Consider the following 16,848-nt stretch of genomic DNA (forward strand, 5'->3'; position numbering starts at 1 on the left):
TAGGCCATCGCCATCATCATCATCATGTCCGTGGACATAACCGCACTGAACCCGAACACAGGAATGTAGAATGTGAAGCACGCGCCGCCTCCCGCCGATGCTGTAAATAATAGCCGCTCAAATCAGCATGCAAACGGCAATCAGAGGGACATTTCCTTTGCTTTCCCTCTCTCTTTCTCTCCAAGACCGGGCTCGCTGCCCTTTTCCACTTAATTCATCCAATTACTCACAATATTAATTATACATTCAAGCGTGTCTCGTTGGCTTTTGCTCCAATGCAGAACCAGGTTTTTGCCCATACCTTTCCCATTTACCTAAGAAGCAATTACGTCTACAGAGGGAAACATCTTATTGGCAAAATTGCTCCGTGGCTCTCTGGTTCCTGTGTGTGTGTGTGTTTTTGTCCTTCTCCTAATTGAGCCCTCTCATGGGCATCTGGCTGCAAGCCTCAATAAACAAGGCAAGACAATCTGAATTACATCCATTCAAGGCACGCATGAAACGCATTTATCCTCCCGCTGTAGGACCTTTAATAAACACAGGCTTCCGTAGACTCATTTTCACGGGAGAACCTTTATGGGTTCCTTGCAAACCAGACAGCTGCCACATAACAACCGTCAGCCAATCCCACGCTTCGGTTCTGCAGCGCACGCGATCACATAGCGACGATGGCATCAGTGGCGTTCGAACAGACATCGAAATCCGGAGCACGTGTGACCCCATAGTCCTGCTGCTAATCGCCACATTGGAATTGGACATTTGCACTTTGGTTCGACACAATAATAATCCTAACGCTGGAGGTGCTCGGGGTGGTGGCGGTGTGGAAACATCGCCACTGGGGGAGACAAAGGCGGCCGGGCGTGGTGATGGTCACCCACCCCCATCGTGCGCCGTGCCGGCCTTCATAGGGTGCTCGCTAACAGCACTTGCGCCAACAGTCTGTTAAGGCTACACGGGGGATCGGTGTCTTTGTTTTTAGGTGATGTGGTGGTGTTTAGCAAATCAACCTCCACATCGTCATTGTGCCAGACAGTCTGTGGCGGGTTGTGAGCAATGTGTTGGTAGCCTGCGAGCTACGGCTATGGCGCACTCACGTCCACGACAATCACATACAGGAGATCTGGTCCACTGTATGAGGGGATTGTAACTCCTTGACCTACAGTTCGCTTGCAAGAAAACTACGGAAAGTGAATAAAATAATGTTGACAAAAAAACGATCACGTGTCAGAGCCAGGGGAGTGTGCTTGCCATTGTAGTAATAGCAACCAATTCAAAACCACAGCTCGCTGTTGGTAGCTGCATGTGAGAGTGTAATCCTCACTTGCAGCTGAGGTTGGGATCTCCCTTCCCTCCCCCTAACGCTGGGGGGGGGGGGGGGAGGAATGAGGTTCACAAATGCAGATCATGCAACTGCTATGCTTGCACCGGACACCCCAGCCTAGACCTCTGCAGAAACCATAGCTCACGAAGGAGGAGTTCTTCACAGAGCCGTATGGTGCTGAGTGGTAGTCGTGGATTGTCGAGAAGATGGAAGCTGTCTCACGGACCCACGACCGCAAATGAATCCCATGGAAAATAAACTTTCTGTACCACTGCTATTGCCATTGATAAGTGGGAGAATGGCAGTACGATCTCTGGCCCCCCACGGTGAGATATGCATAATAGGTCAGCATTTATGTGAAGTCTTCAGGGAGGGGGAACCCTTCAGGCCCAACAACTTCATAGGCCAGGGGGTGATGCTGGCTATGCTTGAGCCGCATTTTAAAAAAAAAACTGGAGGAAAAAATGATTCTCTGTGAGCGGCGTACATGTGATTTGCCAAGGAGGTGCGGAGAACGATCCAGAGGCCGAGACCAGGTAAAGCACTCAAGAGGAATGACCTCCCAAGTGAACGGCTGGAGGAGAGTGACACATTGTGTGCAGGTTTGCCTTACGTGACATCATGTCGACCGCTCGGACCACAGGACAGATTCTGCAGGATCGGAAGGATGCCATGGTTGGTCCCACTTCGTACGAACCTCGCCACCGTGGCAATTTTTGCACGCTCAAGTTCAGCAGGAGGACACTTTGACCGCGTGTCTGTGAAAATAATGGTGGATTTAACGTGGGCGGCGCCTTCCCGTAAACGCGTTTGCTTTGTGGGAGAAGGCGCCCGTGCGCGCTTCGTTGCTGCCAGAGGGGGCAAAGTGATGCTGATGTCAGGGCGCCTGTTGGTGCCGAGGGTTATAGTGGGGAGGGGGGGATCACGTGCCCTGCCTATTGCTTGAGGCTGTGTCATGCGCAGGCCTCTCTAATTATGGAGCACAGGGTCTGGCCAGGTCACGTGCATACACGATGTTCGTGGATTTAAAAAAATATATATTTTTTAGTTTATATATACTGTATATGCAATATTTGAATCCCATTGTCAATCCACTGCTGGATGAAGATATCCCCAAACTGTGTAAGTCACGTGGAGTCGTTTGACTATATTTCACCTTACTGGTCACAGGGAACTGAAACTAACGTTACTTTTGCAAACTCACCAATAATTCGGATGAACCTTCTAAAACAGAGAATAGATCATTTAAAGACGGTAGTGCATCGCGCGCTTTCAGATGCGCTTTTGCGGCCGTCTGGAACGCTCTTCCTTTTGCTATTGGAAAGCCAATGGAGCTAAGCACTTTTACATCGTTTCGATTCAAAATTCATTGATTTAGGACTGCTTTTTGTGTTTAGTTTGTTGTTCTTCACCGTACCTCCGATTAGCACGGTTGGCTACGTACGTTGCGAAATAAGTTTAACATGCATACATTTGGCCGAATAGTCTCATGCTCTGCCATTTGATATTCTTGCTGCGGGGCTGGCCTAAACTCCAGCTTTTCCTCTTCGTAGCACTCACCACGAAGGCACAGCCAGCCGAGAAATTTGCGGAAAGGCACAGATCAATATCAGCCACCTAACAAGCCGCTCGCACGTTATGCCCCACAGGTTAGCGAGTCGCAGAAATCGTCGCCGGAGGCTCGGCAAGCGCTGATAAAGAAACGCGAATCACCTCGGCTAACCCGTCGCGCCTTGGTTTTTCGAGGCGTTAGCTCGGATCAACAGGCAGCTGTTTTTTTTTCCTCCGAGCAAAGACTTTTGATGGACCGAACACCCAGAATATTATATATTCTTTTGGGTTAAAGGACTTGACCCAATAATGATGCTGCTCGTCGAAGCGCGCACGTGCTCGCGAAAAGATTGATGGTGATGAATGTTTGCACATTTTTTTTCTCCATTTATTCCGTAAAAAAGAAAAAAACGTATGACCTGGTTTCCTTATTTGATTAATCTACAAAGGGCTTGCCTGTGTGAAGGACACGTGATATTTATTTATTTATTATTGAACTTTTGCACCCCCCGAAGCAATGGGGGACACGCCTTATCTAACGATCTGCCACTAAGTGTGCCGGTAGGTCACGCGCCAAATCTCCTCTGCCGATTCGCTGCGTCCAGCCAAAGTGCCTTTGTACAACGAGTGGCGCGCAATAGCCTGCCCTTCTCTTCCCCGCAGATTTGTTTTTGTTTAATCCTGAACGAAACAAATGCGTTTAGCACAAATGAGATGTGCTTACGTGCCCATTACAGAAGCACGACTTGCATACTCCATGTTGTGACTATAAAGTCGATAAGCACATTTGGCATTTGCACCGTGGCTATCGTGAAGGCGGTTTCATTGTGCTTTGTCAGATTTACTTTCAAGTCTTATCACCAGAAGCCAAGTTTTAGCTCCAGATAAACGCCATCATAGAAACGAATTGCATGCTATAATGATAATAATTGCTATTATTGTGACCGCTAACAGTCACACCGTATCTTTTACTCCATGGAGATTGCTCCGTGCAGACAACAATCAGCAAGAGTTCAGCGCAGTTGCCAATCATTTTCTCTCGCCAAATCAGGTCATGCGGTCATGAGCCAGTGGTGGATATTCCACGTCCATGGCCAGGGATATGATGGGCCGATTTAAACCACGTGACAGGGTTTGAACTTAGAACGTTCCAACTTTGAGCCGAACGCTGCTTTTACGGCAATGGTATGAGAAAATGTAAAAAAAAACACGTTTTGTCTGCCATACTTTTAACACATCTGACATTTGTATGGGCAAAGAAATTACACAGTAGAACGGTGTGTCAAATCTTAGGTCACACCTGCCCATCAAAGAGAACTATTTTCCCTTCCAGTTAATAGCTTTGTTTTTTTTTTGCTTTTGGGGCAGCGATACCTTGTAGAACCTCATCCACCCTCAGCCTCGTGCATTTCCCCACTGACTATTGAGACGCGAGTTGAATCGAACGTGGTTTGCTGGAGCTCAAACTCCGAGCCGCGAATGGTCAAGCCCATAATGTGTTTTTCCGCTCTCCCTACCGCAGTGCCATATCTCGACTCCACTTCATCCCTAAACAACACCCGCCCAAAATTGGCTTAAGTGCCACAGATAGAGATTCAAGCTCCCAATTTTCTACTTAACCTGTTTACAAGAGTTTGCCGTGTGCCAGCGTTACTCAATTTTTTTCCCCTCCCACGACACAGCTGTCAAGTCCGGTGCTGCCACAGAGCAGGGTGGGCTGCACACGTGTGTGTGTGTTTGTCTGTTCGCTAACAGCACTTGCGCTAACAGTCTGTTAAAGGCTATATTCGGGGGGTTTGGGGGGGATCGTTGTCTTTGCGCGCGTGTGTGGTGGGGGGGGGGGTGTAGTGGTTAGCGCACTGTGCTACGAATCTGACGACCCGAGTTGTATTTCTCGCTCGCAGCCCACATCAGCGACGGATATCTGAACCCGTTCCGTCGTGTAACTCAGTGTTACATAAGTACCTGGTTGCAGTGTGTAGATATAAGCATTGGGTAGCCAGAGGTGGCCAGGCGTGGTGCTGGCCACCTACCGTGTTGCGGCCATGTAATAGGTACTCACTAATTAAAACACTTGCCCCAATCGTCTCTTAAAGGCGTCATGGGGGATCGTTGTCTGTTTGTTTTGACTTGCGTGTGCATGTGTAAAAGGGGTGGGGATGTGGTGGGGGAGTGGTGGCGCATCAGTTTGCTCACGTTGCTACGATTCCGCTAAACATGGGTTCGATACCCGGCCACGGCTAACATCAGTATGGCAAGTGTTATCAGAACTTGTCCTGGATATCCCCGAGTGGACTCGGTCTAAAATGAGTACCTCGTGTAGTTTGATAGACATCAGTACTGGGTGGGGTGGGAGTGGGGGAGACACGTGTGGCTATGCATGTGTTCCGGGGACACCGGCGTGTCCCGGCCACACCGGCGTGTCCCGGCCACACCTGCGTGTTCTGGCCACACCAGCGTGCGCAGAGTGTGTGTCGCTAACAGTCTCTGTCGTCTGTAAGACTACAGAGGGAATATATATGGGTGCACGCGGGTACATTGCGTGCCGTTTGATGCTCAGCGGAAATTGTAAAAGCATAAACATAAAAAGTAGCAGGTTGTGGGAACATTCAGGTAAGCGACTGGCATCAGGTTCGGGATGTCAGAGTGGAAACAAACGAAAAACAATTCGAACGATATTTGATTGAGCCACGGATGTAATCAAACCACGTATGGTTATTCTTAGCCGTGTTTGATTGCTTGCGTTGCAGAAATGTGGATATGGGGTTGGTGGTTCGCACTAATATGTATTGTGTGGGGCGACGAGGTGGTGCTTAACATGTCTGAAGTGCATTAAGCCTTGTGGCATGCAAGGTGCTCCATAAATAAATACATGTATTATTGTTGTTATTGGAGGGCGTACAGAAAGTAGGTTGCTGACCCATCTGTGTAGCAGACTTTGAGCATTTCTCCCTCAGATGCATGGGTTTTTATCCAGGCACCCTCGATTCCAGTGCACAATAATAATAAAAAAATACACATGATCGAATGTTTATGCAGAAAAACCTCACCGAGTCTCAACAAAAACATTTAAGGTCCCGCGGCGGGATGTTGAGCTAATTCTATAATTTGTTTAGGAAATTGAGGACCCGGAAAAAAGAAAATCCACAGATATAAGCCCTGCACGATGGATTTACGCCACAGACAGACTCAATTGATTGAATCTATACGTGTGTAGTGTACTAATCCACGGACACTAGTAAGAGGTCCTCTCTCTCTCTTTTATTCCGGCCTTCACAGCCTTAGGGGATAACTACACACGGGGTCGGGACAGCCAACACGCTGCCAGACCCACAGCTAGAAGAGGGCGAAGATCACGATGACGACGGCATGACGAGTTCCACTCCAGACGGCAGCAGCCCCGACTGTGAGTCGGAGCTCGCCTTTTATCCTCCCCAGCGTGGCCAGGCTCCGCCCTCAGCCCCGCCCTCGGCCCCGCCCTCGGCTCCGCCCTCGGCTCCGCCCTCGGCCCCGCACCCCTCTGGATCCCCCAGAAGGCTCCGTGCCTTGCCCACAGGTCCAACTGGTAGAGCGGGCTGCGACCTCCAATCCCATTGGCTACCAATCTCCCAGTGACTCATTCAATGTCACTACACGTGGACTCAGCCCATTGTTGTGCTGCCATCTCCTGGCTACCTTGCGGCCTTGAGTCGACAATACCTGTCATGTCCTGGTGTTCACCAATCAAAGCACTAACCAGGATCTAAGCTGCAAAGCTTCATAGGTCGGACGAGACCGAACACACAGAGGAGGGAGTTGTCGTCATAGCTTACCAGTCGCACCTCTCAGACAGGATCCAATTAAAAGTAGTCTTTAGACTCAGTGAGGTTATTTTGAGTAAGCAAGGTTGATAAATATAAATTCAGATAACTCAACATTATTTTCGGTAACCATACGTAATAGTCAATCACCAGTAAACGTGTCCAAGAAGCCAGGGTTTCCGCAAACACACAGGCAATGTATAAATCTACATGCTGCAAGCAATCATGCATGCCTGTTGATGTTTATCGTGTCAAATTCTGTGACAGTCGAGACATTACTCTGGCTCAATTTGACCTGCTGCATCGCGATACATTGGAAATGAAATGGCATCGTGCTTCGACTGATTGCATTGTTCCACGTCAAATCCCATGCACTGCATCGTGAGTGAAATTCAGAGAATAGCAACATTACAATGCAAAATAGTGGCATATCATCGTGTCATGGATAGAGCAATTAATACCATATACATATCCTCATTATAATCAGCCATGATCAATCTACTGCTGGATGAAGGCATCTCCAACCCGCCACCCGTCTCTCAAGATCCTGCTACGTAACAATCTACCCAGCACCCGCACGCGAGCCTATCCATCGCTCCATCTCCTCGGTCGGCGTTCTCACGTTCTGTTCCTTGGATCCACACTTTTTTTTATTTAAGCCATGCAGATACCCAGCGGTTTTTTTTTTCAAACAACACTAGGTTAACACTAAATATTAATGCTAATTCAGGAGGGCCCTGCATTGTATTGTTTGAACAATCCCTGCTTGACGACTGTTTTGCTTGTGGGAGAAAATGGATTTTTCTTCACTCGTAAAAAGAAAAATCCACACACACGCGGGTTTCACGAAACCCACGCACTGCACCGTCATCTCCTAGCCACACGTGTTGTCTCGCAGTAAGATAATATGACCTCTCTCCGACGTGCTGGGGAGCGAAACGTCGGACATTCGCAAGGAAGCCCCGAGAAGACGCCTGAGAGCCGTGAATCGACACAACCGCGAAAACCTGCACAGTCGTAAAATGCGATTCCTTTACGATCCGCAAATTCCCAAACAGGTGCGGGGGGGGGGGGTGCAAAAGAGAGTCAGTTGAGAAATTGCCAAGAGGAAAGGGTTCCAGGCTGTGGGGTCAGCTGAGGAGAAGCAGCGACCCCCCCCCACACACACACACACACCCGTATCCCTTTGAATGGAAGTTAATTAGAGGCATTCGCGATAGATACCTTGATTACTGGGGGGAGGGGGGGTGCAGTGGGACCTCGAGGAGCCTCTTGAGATGCAGGCTTAAGAGGCAGCTCCGCGTGGCTTGCTCGCCGTGGGCGCGCGAGCATTTTTATGGCGCCCCACCGACAGCCTCCTCTGTAATGAGCAAAAGGTCTGGGGGTGGGGGGGTGGCGGCGGGGATTTGCTCAAGGATGGTGGTCCCCATTTTTTACTTTCACGTCGGGAGAGCAGAGCAACCGGTATCATCAGACACCGAGGTCTAAGTTTTGGTGGCTTAAATACACGCCCTCTGGTTGACTCAAGTCTGTGGGCCTCGAAAGCAGTGTTCTTCATTGTGTAACGTCAGTGGGTCGGAGACGAGGTTTGTAGAGGCACCTTCTTTATTGAACACTCACGATCTCGGCTGCACTCACTCTACAGTCGTCAGCCTATGCACAACTCTAGCCATCTAACACCGACGGCGCTGACGGAGACAGCCAACAACTATCCAGCAGCGCAATGTCGAGCAAAGACAGCGCATGCCTGGCTCCGTCCTGGCCGCGCCGCCCTTCTCGAACCCACCAGCAGGTTCCAGGGGCTTCCAGATGGGGCCCCACGTGACCCTTGCCCGAGTTCCACCGCCCTGTCGACACAGCCGTGTATATGCTCACCGGCGTGTGTACAGTCTGTCCACCACAGTTACCGCTGCTGGCCACCAGCCGGCGCTATTACACTACAATTGCAAGGCCTGCGGGCCACTAGTGGCCCCCTGGTGGCCTTTAGCACGACCCCTGCCATGCGACCCCCAACAATACACAGCACGTGACAACACCCTCCACCCATCATCATCATCATCGTCGTCGTCGTCATCGTGCTGCTCTCAAACCCTTCAATGGTTTCAAATGTGTGGTAGCCCTCCCACTGCCTTCAAAAGAAAAAAACACAATGACCGATGTTTCGGGCAATGACCCTAATTCATGGCGCATAGAAAGACTCTACCTCTGTGGCCTCTATTTAGGAGCCCACGTCATCAATTAGATGACTATATTGTTTTCCTTTTAAGGAAGCGTTCTTGACGTATATGCTGAGCTCTGTTGTTACGCGTACACCACAGTGCACATTGCAGTGCGTTGTTTTTGTGGCATGTTTTGTTTACGTGACAAACCTCACTAAACTGCTGTGTCGGGTGGCGGCGGGTTTAACGACACATTTATATTTATGCGATGTAACCCCCTTAAGAACGTATATTATGGATAATATTGGATCGCGAAAGCCCTACGTCTGTTAATTTTATTAATTTTAATAAAAAAAATCACTCGCAGGGGTCGACAACCTATGGCTTGCGAGCCAGATGTGGCTCGTTTGATGACTGCATCTGGCTCGCAAATAAATCTTAGCTGACATTTCTTTAGTTGGATTCAGTGTTAAAAACAATTATATGGCTCTCACGGAAGTGTATTTTAAAATATGTGGCTTTCATGGCTCTCTCAGCCAAAAAGGTTCCCGACCCCTACGACATGTTAAACTCACGCGTTGGGTTTTGTTTGCTGCAAGGCATGGGCAGCAATTGCCACGTGTCGGGACGAGTCAGCGTCGCCCCCTACTGCCACGACGACTGCCCACTTACAGGCTGTTGTTGAGCGGTCGCCTTGTGCCACGCAGGGACAGCAGCTGCCACTGCCCCACCAATATATATTTCTTTCCGAGATGAAATGCGATGTAAGATGATTTGAGCTGATGAGGCATTCAATGTGGCACCGTATAAGTGCGACGATTTGACTCATTGTTACCGTGAGTGAAACTCGATAGAGTAGTCCCTCCGTTTGCATCTTTAATCCGTTCCACCAAAACTGTCAACCGAAATAACTGGGAATCGAATTCGCCTATAAGTTGAAAAATTAAGTAAAAATCTCCGAGACTGCAAGAGAGCTGTTTCCACTGCCAAAACAGAAAACGCAATCTTGAACAAAGCCCAGTCAAGGTCTGTCACGCTCATAAATGGGCGTCGCCGATTGCCTGAGGGCATGGCTCGGATTGGCCGAAATTAGCGTCCGCGTGCATCACGTCAACACGTTACATCAACATTTGTAGCGTTTGTCGAAACCATGGTGGGGGGTGGGGTGGGTCCACTATGTGAGACGAATCGTTAACTGAAAGAGCGTTCACAGATGTCACCGTTAAACCGAGGGACTTCTTCTATCGTCGGAAACCCACGTTCTCATCAGTGCCGACTCACCACAGAGAGCGCGCCCATTGAACCGCTGAGTCACTCCGACATCTCCCTGGCTTGAAGTGGAGTTCAGGGGCAGGGGTTGAAGCACCCCTCGTGGCACGCTGACGCAGGCGTCTACACGACACGCAACTCCAACAAAGACAAAGATCCCCCGTGTAGCCCTAACAGACTGTAGGGGCAAGTGCTGTTAGCGAGCACCTATGAAGGCCGGAACGGTACACGAGGGGGTGCGTGGCCAGCACCACGCCCGACCGCCTTTGTCTCCCCAGTGGCGATGTTTACACACCGCACCGGGTATTCATTTCAGGCTGAGTCGACGTAGAGGGAGGCCCAGGACCGGTTCAGATAATCGTTACTGGTGTTGGCCGTGAGCGGGGATGGAACCCGGGTCGCCAGGTTCATAGCGCAGCGCGCTAACCGCTACACTACCGCTCCCCGCAACTCCAACACACACACACACGGGCATCGCAGACACAGCCCCTACACCCTGTGCGCGTGTGTGTGTACGTTGAACTTCTTTCGCACCGCACGCAGCAGCCAACCGAGCGCATCGGAGAGGTGCGCGCGCGTAGCTGCCGGCAAGCGTGGAACAAATATGTACCGCCACAATTGCGGACGATTTTAATGCCTCCTGGTAGTGCAACGTTGTCGTGAAGCAAGGCTGTCGCGAAGGCAGGGGCTATGCTTCTCAGACAGTCTGCAGTAGTTTCACCGTGGGGGGAGGAGGGGGTTTTGGGGGGGCGGTGTTGCTGTGTGTCATCCCGATTGAGTAACGTGCGGGGAAATGTTTCACGTTTGCACCATAACGCCGACGCACAATGGCCAAGCGGTTGTTTGATATTGACGCCACGCGATCTCGTATCGTCTATTGTGAAGCCGATGTGGAGCGTAGTTGACGGTTGATACATCTGCAGTAATAACTAGGGCGGACCGCCGATTTAGAACCACAAACCTCGCAACAAATATGCAAATGCGCTACCGCCGGGCTATGTTAATGAACACAACTAATCACTTTGGGTTGCCGCGATATCATTTTTCACTATTCGATGTTAAAATATATTTTTAGCGACAATTGCCGCGATATCAGTTCTCATACCGTAGCAATCTGTATTTCACGTATTTATTATATTAGTTTTTGTGCTTTGCTTTACTTCCGCCAATATTTTAATCTTTGCAAATTTGTAATCTATAATGCACATGCGGTCAATTACACAATTATATTCTTCAATGAGTGATTAACTACTAAAAAGACAAGGTTGTATAATCGCCACGCCTTCAATAATTCCACAGAACGCTCATCGAATATCCTAATATTATTGTTCATAGCCACATGTTTTTTTTTACTTTAATCATTGTGCTTTTGTCATTCCGTTAACATTTGGCAGGGATTAATAAATGCGAAAAAAATTACTACGTGAGCCAAATGATACATCCAATTAGTCAATTGGGATTACACATAGCAGTCATTGCAACCCTTCTGACAAAACAATTCCAGCCAACAGGCTCAGACTCCTCGTGCCACACAGGGTCAGCTTCTACTGGGGGTGCACTTCCAATGCGTTGACATGAGATGTAAGTCGCTTATCGTGTGTAAAAAAAACCGCTCTGAGATGTCCCGGCATACAGCGCGCACTCTGCAAAACAACCTGTTATATTTTTTATACAACGATAATATTGCACACAGAGGGGGTCGATTGCCGTGGACCTCATTGTCCTTACGATGTATCGTAGCGTCGCCGTATATCAGCAACCATACGAAACGCGCGGCTTGGCGATTACCTAATAAGGCTCCTCTGGCCGGCTCTTCCAAAGTTTAGTGACACCCCCCCACCACCACCGCTCGCTCCCGTGAACGCATTAATGGGATGGCCGGGTGGAACAATATTTGCTCACCAATTAAGCAAACGGGACCTTGCGCTTTTAGTCTGCAGACTGGAGGGAGGGACACGGTGTGCGAACGCGGAATGAGATAAGATTCACGTGGCGATGGGAGAGACCCCCCCCCTCCCTCCCGTGCGGACAGAGCCCTGGCTGCGGGTGTGTTTGCGCACTCTGCCCTCGCGCTGCCTGAGCGCGCACGACGGGGCGAGGAGGCAACGCGCGTTGTTGCTGTTGTCTGGTTCGTCTTAGCAGCCAGGGGGGTCGGCAACCTGCGGCTCCGGAGCCGAATGCGGCCCCGTTGAGGGCCGCTTCGTCGTCACGTTCTTTATGCAGGACCGCCGTCATCGTGCCCTGCACGTGCATTGCTGCTCTTGAAATACTGTGGCGGTTTCTTGTTTTTGTTTTACTGAATTCGAAAGAAATGGCACTTCTCGCAATTTTGGTTTGCCCAGGGTCGTAGCTATCTCGACCATCGGGTGGGGGCTTTGCCCCACAGGGTTTGGGGGGGCTCGAGGGGGATAAACCCACCGCATGCCCCCCATACTGAAGGCTTAGTCAACCCCATAGCGAAGGCTTAGCCAACTCCATAGTCAAGGCTTAGTCAACCCCATAGTGAAGGCTTAGTCAACCCCATAGCGAAGGCTTAGCCAACCCCATAGTGAAGGCTTAGCCAACCCCATAGCGAAAGCTTAGCCAACCCCATAGCGAAGGCTTAGCCAACCCCATAGTGAAGGCTTAGCCAACCCCATAGTGAAGGCTTAGCCAACCCCATAGTGAAGGCTTAGCCAACCCCATAGTGAAGGCTTAGCCAACCCCGTAGCGAAGGCTTAGCCAACCCCATAGTGAAGGCTTAGCCAACCCCATAGTGAAGGCTTAGCCAACCCCATACTGAAGGCTTAGTCAACCCCATAGCGAAGGCTTAGCCAACCCCATAGTGAAGGCTTAGCCAACCCCATAGTGAAGGCTTAGCCAACCCCATAGTGAAGGCTTAGCCAACCCCATAGTGAAGGCTTAGCCCACAACGTAGTGAAGGTTTAGCCCACAAGGTCACGCCGCCATTTTTTGGTGTGGCTATCCACACGGTTTGATCAGCTCAGTGCCCTGTGTTTATTGGGGGTGCATCGATTCATCGATGCATTGATTGAGAGCAGATTAATTCACTCGCGGACGCTGCCACTCCGTGGTGTCATGGTTAGACCTTCAATCCGGAGGTCGCACTGCAGCTGAAACAACGGGGACACAATTGATTAAATCCCTCCAGCTCTGTGTGAATGGGCGCGCTGTACTAATTTCTGCAGGCCATGGGTGGCGGGGTAAGGTCTGGGTGCTCCCCCACCTCTTACAATATGCCTTGACCGGCATGGACGAGTAGGCCAAATACCCTCTGTAACGGCTCTCTAGAGGTCCCAATTGCAGGGCCGCACATTTGCCTGCAAACAAGGTCGCGATACGTCTATGGAATAGTATGGGTGAGAATTTATTATTCCAGATGTAACCAAATTATACGTGAGTGATGTGCTAATTATACGTGAGCGATGTGCTAATTTGGGCCAGCACCTCCAACAACAATAAAAAAAATACACGTGAGGCGGCATAAATCAGATGCAATTCGCCGAGACTGCGGCGTGCGATTTGTTACACAATGAACGTTAACCACTCCAGCAGCAGTCGGAAAAACCTTCGAGTGGCTTTATCGTGCAACACAGCACGTGTTAGGGAGACCTCGCGTCCATTGGCAGCTCTGAGCCAGCGGTGGGTAATTACACATTCTTGTGGAAGGGGCCAGACTATCCAAAACCATGCTCGCTGTTGCTGTCCCATAAAGTGGTATGTCCCAGCTCATTTATCGACCGTGGTGGTGGCGGGGGGGGGCGGCGATGATGGGATGCCGAGAGTCGAGGTCTGACTGGGATACTGAACTCGTGAATTTCTGGCTGCGAGTCCAGGACTCCGACCGCAGCGGCGCTCAGCAACGCTGTATCGAACAACGGCAATGTGGTAGCAACAGCAACAACACCAATAATCAAAATCAAGAATAGTAATAATACTCTTAACCCATAATGCAGGAACGGAAAACCCAAGTACAGAGGCTCCGTGCCTCTCGTACTCACACTAATCTATTAAACAGCACAAGCAAACGTGTTGTGAGCTGCACACAGAAGAAGAAGCAGAAAAAAATATGTCACGAGCTTTCTCTGTGGCTGCAGAATGCATTAGTAGCCAGGCAACACGCATCATCTCCATGGCTCCCACTCGTGAAAGGGGCATTACAAATGGCAGTGCGATTGAACGGCGGGTTTCCCGTGTGTGTGTGTGGTTTTTTTTGTGTTCTGAGTTGTGCCTCTCCTGCGCGAGCGGCGCGAGAGAGGATTTGCCTGATTGACCCGGATGGTCAGGGGGTGCGGGGAGATTGGGACTGAGAGAGACTCGAATAGTGAAGTTTACTAGGGGCGGTGGGGGGGGGGAGAGCAAAATAATAGAAGGGACCCAGTGAGAGAGAGAGAGACGAGAGAGAGGGCAACAGGAGTGGGACGTGGAGAGGGCGCGTCCGTGCGAGGTTTTTGAGAGAACGGGTCGCGAGAAGAAAACGGGAGAGAGGAGGGGAACGTGCGGGGGTAAAACGATCAAGAAAGTCGGCCTCACAATAACGATCGCAGATGTTCAGTTCTTCGAACCCGATGTTGCTTGACCAATAAATAAATAAATGAACATGCCATTTGTGTGTGCACTCAACGTGTGTTATGTTTACTTTGTTGTTTTTTACACGTTTACATTCACAACGATCGACAACATCATGGAATCTCCTTTACCCAGTACCAAAACATGATAATAGGTGTTTCCCCTTTTTTCGTACGCATTTTGGCGTCCTCTGATCTAACACCGTTTGGGACTAAGCTGTCTCTGGTGTGGACCAATCAGTTTCAAGGACAATGCATCATATATTATCAGTATGTTTTTTGTTTGCATTCTGCACACAAGTATTGTGGTTAATGCAGAATGATTCCTTGTAAAAGGTTTCAGTTCGGTGTTTAAACATCTTAACACAACTGTTTTGTTGCCAGAAAGAAGGGGAAAACCTTATTATCATCGATGATAACATTGGCATTGCCTTCACGCCCTCACCCCCTCCACCAGCAGCAGAGTTCCACACACTCTTACACAACCAGGTCACCTGTTCATATCATCGGTCAATCATCATCATCATCATCTTCGTCGTCGTCGTCGTCAATCATTATTTGGGTTGATAAAAACGAGAATTTGTTTGACCATACTTCGCCACGATGGTCAGTGGCGGGTTGGCGAGGGGCGACTTGCCGGATCGGTTCGGATGTCGCGTCAACACCGACCCGCGTCACGCACGGCACAAGTTGATCGCCGAAGTGCCTTTTGCGAGATATAATGTTTCACTGAAAGTAACCGTTCTTTGGCCTTGAGACATTTGACAGAGCCCACTTTTGTAAAATGCACAGCAGAAACAATCACAGTAATTTATTCCGCTGAATGCATGATAATCACGCCAGTGAAAAAAAAAAATTAAGTGTGATTGAATTTCATTAAATTGCAATAATGTTATCATGGAACACAATGAGACATTTCTAAGCCCAGCATTTAATATATTGATTGAACCCTTTGATGCGTAATCAACAGTGCTTATGCAACTCACTCTAAAGAACCACTTCTACGTTGACTAATCACTGAAGGGATAATTTAATTGAGTTAACCTGGTTTTCTGCTGCATTCATAATTTTGGTCGTTGTGGATTTGTGAGCCAACTGTAAATCTCCACAGGACCCATCTAAATTGGCAGTCCCGGGCCAGTGTTGTAAATTCCACCTTTAGATGGCAGGGACTTGCACACAAAATGGTACCTATGATAGAGTTAGTCGGTCGACACGGCTGGCCAGCATGGAAGAGTAGACCAAACACCCTTTATAGTTCCCTCTATTGGAGGCCCTTTGGCCATCAGTGGCGTGAAAGAGCAATCGAAGGGCAGTGTATCTAACCTTTTGTCACTCCAGAAGTGTGGTGTGCATGTCTCACTGTTTTGCATAGCACCATGAGATAAGGTTGCATTCACAGGGTCCCTAAATGTAAATCCACATTGTTTCCAAAGAGTAGTGATGTGTGGTGACATCCATAACATTAGCCATGCTGCCCTCTTGATGGGTTACAAATGAATAACAACGGCATTTGGGCTATGCAATTGGCTCTCAATAATGTCCTCTTGTGAGCGATATCATAGGATCGTTAATATCCACTCAAGAACAGAACGGAGCTGTTCAGATATGGCTGGGTGACTCAGAGGGCAGAACACAGATTTGGCAACTACTGAGCCCTGGGTGTGAGTCTAGGTTTCAGTCGCTCTTGAATAATCCAGGTCCTCAAGTAAAGTTAGTTAATGGTCTCAGAATTATAACCGATGATTGCACACAAAAATTCCATCTCATTGAATCGAGTTTTCCACTTAATTCGGAATTGAACATCTCTGTTGCACGGCACGTTACAAAGTGCGTCTCGCATTCGTGACCCCAGAAGTAGTCTGGCGATATCTCCATCACAGCGTGATGCACTGCTCTTGGAGAGCTCCGATTTGACGTTGCTTTATCGTGCCACTTGACGATCATCGCAACATTTTGGAGAGAAATAAATGGACAAAGGCAAAAGAGGAGGGATGCAAAAATAAAGTAACGGAGGGCAACATTTGGTAATTCACCACAAGTATATAGGGAGCACGCTTCGAAGGCGATTCGCGTGTATCTGCTGCATAAACCGATATAAATCTGAGCAACAGTGTCAAGGCTCGTGAAATTGATGCGTCTGTAACCCAAGCCTATTTCAAAATACTTTTGATCGATTT

This window comes from Petromyzon marinus, chromosome 26 (genome assembly GCF_048934315.1).
Source record: "Petromyzon marinus isolate PM22_M1 ecotype Great Lakes invasive population chromosome 26, UKy_Petmar_22M1.pri1.0, whole genome shotgun sequence".
NCBI lineage: Eukaryota > Metazoa > Chordata > Hyperoartia > Petromyzontiformes > Petromyzontidae > Petromyzon > Petromyzon marinus.